Source organism: Rhagoletis zephyria, unplaced genomic scaffold, assembly GCF_001687245.7.
Source record: "Rhagoletis zephyria isolate East Lansing unplaced genomic scaffold, Rhagoletis_zephyria_1.1 Rzeph_scaffold_01221, whole genome shotgun sequence".
NCBI classification, from domain to species: Eukaryota; Metazoa; Arthropoda; class Insecta; order Diptera; family Tephritidae; genus Rhagoletis; species Rhagoletis zephyria.
The window spans coordinates 62,216-72,770 of NW_016158305.1; positions in this window are offsets into that span (position 1 = coordinate 62,216).

Below are 10,555 nucleotides of genomic sequence, written 5' to 3' on the forward strand. Positions count from 1 at the left end.
AAAAAACAAAGAGGTTTTCTATCTATTCAAGCGCGCACTTTATTATACTAAAATTAAATGGGCTATAAAACTGCATACTTTGAATTTTTCTAAAAAATCTGATTTGAAAGTAAAACTTCATACTAACTATATTTTTATAAAAAACAATTAGAGAAGAAATCAGAATAAAAAACTTTGCATTCATGGCGAAAAATTCTCTGTACCAATATTTTTTCCCGGCACGGTATATGTGAAGATATTTTCAGATAAATAAATAAATATTAAAAAACTATCTATTAACAAGTTAACAATTAAATAAGAGGGGTTTAATATATATTATAAAGCAGCTGAATTTATTTTTTATCTTTTTTGCCGATGGGCTGCAAATTTTTTTTGGCGGTCGTGTGCATATTGGAAGTGCTTCTTTGCAACGTGAATAAAAACTTCTTCGTCGGAGTTAAATTTTTGACGAAAAGCACCTAAGAAAATAAAGTGAAAAATTAAACTCCATTGGAAATCGGAAAATTTAATTAAGTAAAAAGTGGTAAAAAACATTGGAATTGCAAAACTCGTTAAATTAATTTGTATTTTTGAATTACATATGTAGTAGCTACTTACAAGAAGTTTAATTATAAAAGAAAGTGGTAGATCGTCCTTTGCATTTGCACCAGTCTGCCAATAAATTACATACTTAATAATTTACTTAAATTGAATATTTAACAAACTACTTACTTATAAAATATTGTGATTGAAGAAAAATTGTCAACAAAGCTAAAATTTTTTCTTGTGCTGACAAATTACTACAAGCCTCTTTCTATTATATTTTTTTGTTTTATCGTTTACGAGCTTTTCTCTAACTTTTTGGCGATACGAGAATCCCTCGTAAAACATAATGTTCGTTAAATGTACGTTTTCTTGCTGGCTGGGAGTGTACTCGTATTGAGAGGACAAAATTCTCCAGCAGCAAAAGTTCTGAGAATTTAGCAGCATTCGTTCTCAAAGAGACGAAATATCAACAGAAGTACGAGAACGCAAAATTTGCAAAAACTTGCAACCTTCGAAACAGCTGATCACTTACACAGTTGCCACTGGTGATTAATTTGGCAATTTATTCTCTGCTTGGTACATTTTCCCCCGATTTGGTATTTTATACAATTGAATAGTTTTGGATAAGAAAAACCTTTTTCAATACAAATTAATTATATCGGAATGAATAAGTTATTTTTTTTTTTCATAATTATTTGGGATATCACATGGTGACGCATTCAAAAACAAGATTATCTCCTCCAAGCACCCATCATTGATCCAAAAGAAATGTAATAGATACAGCTTTAAAATTATAAAATTCATTTCAACAATCAACCTACCAAAACCGAAAACTTCAGCAAAAAAACATTTCAATATCCTGCATTTAAATCTAGTTTGGTATATTTAAAGGAAAATTATGGTACAAACGAAAAATGTCATACGGCAACCATTGTCAGCACACACTAGAGTAAACAAAATGGAGATTAATAGCAAATGAACGAAAAATAAACTCAACAAACGTTGTGCTTATTAAATTTACTCACTTTTTCGTTGTATACTAGCATTAATAATAGTTAGAACTTGCAATAAATAACTCAAAAAGGCCATATTTTCTTTTGTTTATTTACAAACATGTGTTTGTGATCAGCTGATTTTCTTACTTGCAAGTTTTAGCTGGGAAAAATTTTTCCAGCAGAAATTTCCAGCTCTCTTTCACATTTTGCTCTCTCAATTTCCCCTACTTTGCAAGTTTTTTGGGTACGAGAACGCAAAACCAGTAAAATTTTTCGAAAACTTTAGATAGTTGGGCGTACAAGTACACTCCTATTGTTGACAAACGTCAGACTGCCTCTCAATGATTTTACCTTGTAATGTTTTTATCATGCTTTCGATATTAGAAGCAGCAACAAAATACACGCAAATGTTGTTTTTGCACTAATGCTACTACCTGTTTGATATGCCTTGCATACGGCCCATTAACTAATTCTATAAAGAAAAATTTATTTTGAAATACTGTGGCTGGTGTAGCCGGTGTTGAAATGATGAGGATTATTTTATTTATTTCTTTTTTCAAAGGCAACCTNGATATTAGAAGCAGCAACAAAATACACGCAAATGTTGTTTTTGCACTAATGCTACTACCTGTTTGATATGCCTTGCATACGGCCCATTAACTAATTCTATAAAGAAAAATTTATTTTGAAATACTGTGGCTGGTGTAGCCGGTGTTGAAATGATGAGGATTATTTTATTTATTTCTTTTTTCAAAGGCAACCTTTCGAAGCGAGGATCTACGCCAAGTACTGGTTTTTTACATTTTTGTAAGGACTTCATGGGCTCAGAGGTTGCATTTTTGTAAATGGCGGTTCATAGCCTCACTCAAAAGCCGAGCTGGAGATACCTCGCCGCCTCCGCCCACCTTCACTCTAGCATTTTTCCCGCTGTGGAGTCGGTATCTTAAAAACTTGGGTTTTGAACATGTCACCAGCTTCTTCTGGCGATGATGATTCTTGTCTGCGAACTTTATCTTTGATGTACGGAAACATAAAAAAACCATTAGGCACCAAATTAGGGCTTAAATCGTAACAGTTGTGAACGAGTAACTCGCCTCGTAATAATTCATATTTCGGATTATAATAGTCGTGTACCAGTACTACGTTCACGGCTTTGAAAATCCGAAATATGCATTTTTACGGGAGAAGTTGCTCGTTCACGGCTGCTACGATTCGAGCCCACGACTGTTCGGCGGATGGCCAATCAATTCGATACTGCTCGAATGGCCTGTTGAAAGATTTTTTTTTCTAATTTTGAGAGATCCATGCACCTGATCGGCCTTATATTTCTAACTCATATGCATATTTCCAAGCTACGTCAACAGTTACGATGTGATTTAACATACTGGACGTAGCGTGTTAGTATTTTTGGAGGGGTTGTTCACACCGATCGGCTCGAGCTTTATCAACATTATGCCGGATCCAACGCGGTCATTGCTTTCCAACGACCATAATTGTATGTACATATGTTAGGGGCTCCCGAGGGCCGCCTAAATCTCGCTATGTGTCACATAACGGCTTTCCATTATAGTCCTGCGTACAGCATTGATGTTTTCTGGCATACTAACCGGTATTGGATGACCTTCTCGGATCTTCTCGATGTTCCATCAGCGAATGGTGTTTCATCACCAAAAGCCGCAAAAACTTCATTGATACTTTGTTGTGTGTTAATCTACGACAAAGGTGTAAAGAATCATCCAAGAAAAACCTTTTGAATATTAATTTGTTCGTCCACTTGAAACTTTAAAGTAACTGTAAATAACACAAAGAGCGCTCGTACTGTATAACCTTTTAGAAATGGACGTCGTTGATGTTACGGATTTTTAGCCCTGGCTAAAATCAGCTTATCTTTAATCGCTCCGTCAAGTTCCACTAGCTGTAGATCAATGAGCGAGAGATGTGATAGTTGAGTAGGTTTTGAGGGTGCATGTGAAGAAGGGGAAAGTATTCGCGTTGGAGACGTCAGGGCCGAGTCTAGATAGGTATGAACTTAACCTGCAACGATTTCTAGACTATATTTATTTGTGCCAGAGTAACGTGGATCTCACGAGCCAGCTGAAGCTCCTCGCCCTGCATTGTGTGGCGGTTGAACTTCGATGATGACTTTCATGGAGCGAGAGTTGTTGAAGGTGAATGCCGGTTACTATGTAACTGTCTCTAAAGCGTTGGGTCCAGAGGTTGTGGTATGTAGCCGCGTATCACGTCCTTCCTTTCATAAAGTTTGCTTCTGACGTGCCTAGTGCCTGTTCGGGTGCTAACATCGGTAACAACCGAGCAGGCGTGGTATTCTTGAAATCGCTACGCAGAATCTCGATCGCTAAAAATCTAATTGAATAACATATGCAACCCAAACGCGGAAGGGGTTCAATATAAAATCGTTACCATTATGAATATGTTATGTTTTTCTGGGGGCGTTGTATATTTTTATGCTCAAGCCTTATTCATTTTGTGATCTTTATTCAGCTGTTGCTACGGAGACTTCAGAAGCATCCCATAGTAGTGTCCTTAGAAAAGTACTGAAAGATAATTATGCAAATTAAATTAACGAAAGACTTAAGACACGAACTTTTCTTGCACAAAAAAATAAAAATGTATCCCTAAATGGACAATTCACCCTAATGATAAACGATGTGGAAACTTAAATAACCCAGACTTCTTCTGGCTTAGAATTAAAAATCGTACACTCCCCTCTCGTTCTTAACACTTTTGATCTCGTTTTTTTTCGATAGCAGAACGTTCCCCAGACTTTTGTTCTTATTTGATCCTGCCTGAAAACGTTCACGATACTTGTTCTGAGTGGTAACGTTCCCGAAAACATTTTGTTCTCATGCAGAGCTAAACTAAAATTGGAAGGAGTTTTCGGTCCTTGCTCTCAACTACTGTATTGTGGCATGTATGGAGCTTCATCCACAGCGTCCGACTAGCCCCCGGTGTCTTATATATTCCCAAAAATGTTTTTTGTTGTATTAAAAAAATTATCTTTATCTTTTGGTCCTACTGCCGACTTCGGTTTCAACTTGAAGAGGCTTAAAGTGACCGGAAGTACGGTTTTCTAAAAGGGACATATCGGAACCCGTCTTCAAAAGAATCCCAAATCAGAGGGAGATTTTACGCAAAAAATTTACACAGTACTTTAATTTACCTACTATGTCTTTTGTTGGAAACGTTTTTTTCTAGAATGGTCTTCCGGTTAAAATAATTCACTACCGGTAGGCTAAAGACACTTCCGGTCGAAACCGGAGTCGGTAATACTAGCTTCCCGGACTTGGTGATTCATATTTTTTCATTTTACAATAAAAACATTCTCATTCATTTTTTAAGTTCAGGACGAGTTGAAGTTCGAGGGTCATTTAGATGTTGAAGAAGGTCACAGGTGAGGCTCTTCCGATTAAAAAAAAAATTCAAACAAAAGTTACGTATTTCTATCCCCAGAATTCAAATGTGTAGTAAAAACATGTATGTATGTTTATGGTTATTAAAAAATGGACTTCCGGTTACTTTAACCCACTTCCCGCCAACACCATCTCTCCTGGGTCAAGCAAACCCCACAGCTAGGAAGCCAAGTGCAAATGCCAACCTGCCCAAATCTCACCACTACAGCTATACATATTACATATATATGTATATGTATACTATGTACGTGTGTGTACACAGAGGAAGAAAACTATCGAAATGAAGGAATGCAGTTGAACGATTTGTTTTAAAGATAAACAATAATATTTTCATAACTAAAACAATCCTGCTGTCTGTGCAAACACGTCAGGCAATGCAAATACTTGTACATGCACACAAACCTATGTACATATGACTGGGAAAAGAGATGCAAACCTAGCTTTAAATATTCATGTAATAATTTCCCAGTTCATATCTGCGTCAAGCAACTTCTGCCACAGCTTCACCAACATACATACATATGTACGCAGTGCGTAATTGACATGGAGTTTATGGTAATACGNATTTAAATATTCATGTAATAATTTCCCAGTTCATATCTGCGTCAAGCAACTTCTGCCACAGCTTCACAAACATACATATGTACGCAGTGCGTAATTGACATGGAGTTTATGGTAATACGCTCATGTCTAAATTTTATAGAATTGCATGAAAGTAAAACGTACTTCAACGCCAACCAAGCCAGCGATACTAACCGTCATCAGCTTCCAAAAAGCCCAAAACCTATCAGCTTCAATAGGAAGGAGCGCGTGTGGTTGAGCATGCGACATTTTGCATTTCTACAAGACAAAAACGTCGCGACGGCTGTGGGAATTGTGGGGGGCATTCATGTCATTCCTTCTGCATATTACAAGTAAAGTCTGGATATGAGATTTGTTTGCTTTATTGTATAAGTGCCATAAGTGACATTGCATGCTTGGAATGTCAACATTGAGAACAGCAAGAGCTATCTATGCAAAAACCCTACTTGTTTGCCGCAATTTGAAGTACTGAGTGTCAACTGAAATTGACTGCAACAACTTGTTCACGCTCTCGGCTAACTGCATAGTTCTTAAATGTATGAGGTTTGGTTAAGTGTGCAGAGGATAAGAGTACAGTTTTGCGGCATTTGGTAAATGTAAATGATAAAATTGCTTACAATACGTGTAGACTTACATATGTATGTACGAGCTGCAATTGTATTTCCGAAAAATGTATGAAAAGTTCTAAAAGCGTAGCTTAAGCAACATGACCTAAGGGAATGTGCAAGAAATTATCTACTTTTTAATAGAAAAGTAGTATTATACATGATAAAAATATAGTAAGGTAGAACCGCTGAGAGTCACTTTTAAAATTCTTGACGTTTCCAAACAATTTAATTTTTAAATTTACTCACAAACCCACACACACATTTTCATTTTCAATCTCAAGCAACAACAATTTCGAACAATTTAAATTTTTTATTTTCAATTTTATATGATTTTAAAATGTTGGCAAACTTCAAAAAAAAATCATGGCCGACAAATTGAGAGAACGGTTATACCTTGCTATGTTTTTATCATGGTATTATATATATGAGAGAGAGAAATAAAAAAAACGTTCGATAGATCTTCTTAATTTCGAAAATAAAATACAATTCAAAATCCAATATTTTCTACCTAAGCGATAGAATGGTCAATGGCCGACAAAGTGATGCCCAATCGTTTGTAGATGATTGATAGATGGTGGGATAGAGGTGGGGCGTTTTTGAACCGGCTGCTGAGATAGCCGTCGATCTTCCACTCAGCCGTCGATATGTACGTATGCTACAATTGTTTTGGCTTCGCTTATCCTCGGCGGACGTATGTTACTTTTAATGGAAAATTCCAATACAATTTTATTTGAACAGAACATTTTCAGCAGCAGCAACGTGCCCTGACTGACTGTCCATTCGCGCAAAACTCCGTATTGGGAAAACGCACCGCCCATTGTATTTATATAAAGGAATTTTTGCTTTGCCGACTTTTGTGAACTGGCCTTTTGTTTTTGTCGGCCAAAAAAGAGTTTCTAAGTAAACATCCATGGGGGGGGAGAAAAATTCACAGATATACAAATGTACATACATATGTTTGCATGGCAGCAGCTGTGGTAAAAGTTAAAATTGTTTCAACCAAAGAAATCAGAAGGTTAAAGTAGAATCCCACTCAGCCAATTTCCCATTCGATAAAGTTTAAAATTGCAACGAATTAAGAATGGAAGCAAAGGCAGAGTTCGAAAGTGCACTTTGACGGAGACAATACGAAGCGAATTTTAATACAAAGTAAATGTGTGTGTGTATGTATGTACATATTCGTATATAAATAGTTACATACATGGTAGAAAAATGACCCCCGTTCCGAATAATGAAGCTTCTACAAAGCATTATTTTATTTAAAAACAGGTGGACTTTCATCAACAGAAATCTGGTGGATAAGTATTAAAATATCTATGTATGTATCTATATATGTACTTAGTGTACGAGGACGCTACTTGTTTCAATTTATGATAAGTTTTAATCATCTGCCCGCTTTAGGCGCCGTACTTTTCATTTTAAAATAGTCCATATTTCAATGAGATTGAGGCTGAAATGCTTTTCCCGTGGGTTTTTATGGTGGTTCATTACGAATTTAGAGTCTGATTAGAAAAATTCAAAATGGTGGACCCAATATAGCGTACAAAAAAATGATAATCGATTGGATTCGCTTAAAATTTTAGAATCTGGGTTCTTGAGGTCGCTGACTACGAATCTGAAATCAGAATTTACAAATTCAAAATTGCGGATCGATATTTGATCAAAATTCCAAATAACGGATCGATATTTCATCTACCGTTTATAACTGAAAAGTTAAAATCAAAGGTACACACATGGCGTATGAGTTACTCAGATGAGATGCCAAAGGTACTCATACGTCATGTAGGTACGCTCGATTTTAACTTTTCCGCGATAAATGGTAGGAACCGCAATTGAATTTGAATTTTGAAAATCTAACTTTATATCCTATAGGAACTCATACTTGTGAAAACCTAAGAGGGAGGAGCAGGCCATCACTTGCCTTATATTGATACAGGGGAGCTAATAGCAATAGATGGGGTCTCTCTCACGCTCTTGACCTTATGGCACACGGAGATTTATCGACAATTTCTGATCTCCGAAATGGCAGACATTTCCAAGAGATAAATGAGTTCCGCTAGACAGCTGGGTAAGAGGGGCGGTATTTCTATTTCTCATTGCAGTTATACCAACCAAGTGCAGAGGCATCCATCTGAGCTTGGCCTTTCATAGATTTATTCTCTCTAATGCCCTCGAACACACCTCATCTTTATCAGACATCTTCCACGTTGCTGTGTCATATGAGAATACAAAAATGATCAGATATTTATTCAGGTTAATATCTGTTCATTTTGGAGGCCCCTGGTTTTTAATTCTGATTCTTTCTTAGAGCTTGAGTAAAAGCTTGAGAAAAGCTCAAATTTAATCGCATTTTTCGTGATATATCTGAAAACACAGAAGAGTACATATATTAAATGATTTACTATATAAGTAGTAGACCTAGCTTATATAGAGGCTGTAGACGTACAAATACTTCAGAAGCATAGCCAGAAGAGCTCCCAGTGAGTGGTGGCAGAGGTTGACAGACGAGAAAGATTTGCCTTGTCGAAAACTTGGTTTGGCCTCGAAATGTTCTTCCATTTCGAACAGAGCTTAATATATTTAGAGCAGGTGAATTCCAAAACTAGGCATGGCTTATGTTCAAAACCCACTACATAGTACATTTCTGCAAATTTAAAAAAAAAAAAACAATAAATACATTCTGATAGAAAAATCCATCTAAAACTTAATCTATTACGTTAATGCTGCCCTTGCTTATCGCCTGTAAGAAGAATTTACTATTGAATTGCAAAGTTAAAATTAACATCAGTGATGACAGTTAATGCCCAGATCGGTGCTTATTTAGAACGGAAAGTACTTTGAGTGAAAATTACTGATAAAGGGTATTGAATATAAGCCCTCGATGTACTGATACTTAGATTAAAAATATACGAGCATCCCAAACTTAGTTTACAGATCGCTTTTAATATCGTTCAGCAAAATCGTGGCTCTACATAGGGACTGAGCAAGATCGCCTTAAAACTGAAACTATTCTCCAACAAAACAAACATACTCGTGTAATGCAAAAATTTTTCATTAACTGTCTTGTCATTCAAAAGCCAGAAATTCTAAAATAAAAGGAAAAATATTGCCCACAAACTAAAAGAGTAGTTCAAACAAAAGTGACAAAGGGAAAACGCTCTCTAGCAGATCAGAGTTTCCCTTTTATATAGCTAATTATACGCATATTTCCACATACACACGTGCATACATACATATGTATGATGAAGTTACCAAACTACATACTTATGTATATGTATACATATTTGATGCATTTACCGTTTTCGATTTTCCTTTGTTAAATTTCCATCAATTGGTCAAATGGGAAACGGAAAAATAAGGAAATAAACTGCAAACAGAAACAATAAGCAAGTAGCCAGGGNTGCATATGCATACATATTTGATGCATTTACCGTTTTCGATTTTCCTTTGTTAAATTTCCATCAATTGGTCAAATGGGCAACGCAAAAATAAGGAAATAAACTGCAAACAGAAACAATAAGCAAGTAGCCAGGGGGGGTAATGGAATTGTCATCGCAAGCTGGCCGGTTATCTATCACCGAACAAGTGCACTTCGGTGATTCAACTTGCGGCGGATAATGTTGGCTCAATCTCTGGGCTATATACATATTCCTACATACATACATATATATTTACATACATAGACATGTCTATACATATGTACATGTTTGGGAGGATTGGGAGATTTTCGCACTCGCTTGCTACATACATACGCGTCAATGTGGGACTCAATTGCAGCGCTGTTGCATTGCAGTTGTAAGTTGGTACATTTCCAATTTGTTTCATGAATGCACTTTACTGCAAATGCCGTAACCACTTCAAATATTGAAAATCGAATCGATTGGCCTTTCGAAAACCCCATTTATCTTAGATAGAACAAAACAGTTGCAATTGAAACTTGGCAAATAAAAAGACAGAAAGTGATGGAAATTTATTATTACGAGTAGTTGAGGGCGCTTTATTTTCTGCAAATTTTCACACAGAATTGAACGCTTTAAGGAAAAACTCTTTTATANTGCACTCGCTTTCATACATACGTACTTAACTTGTTACATACATACACGTCAATGTGGGAGTCAATTGCAGCGCTGTTGCATTGCAGTTGTAAGTTGGTACATTTCCAATTTGTTTCATGAATACGCTTTACTGTAAATGCCGTAACCACTTCAGATATTGAAAATCGAATCGATTGGCCTTTCGAAAACCCCATTTATCTTAGATAGAATAAAACAGTTGCAATTGAAACTTGGCAAATAAAAAGACAGAAAGTGATGGAAATTTATTATTACGAGTAGTAGAAGGAGCTTCATTTCCCTGCAAATTTTCACACAGAATTGAACGCTTTAAGGAAAAACTCTTTTATACACATGAATTA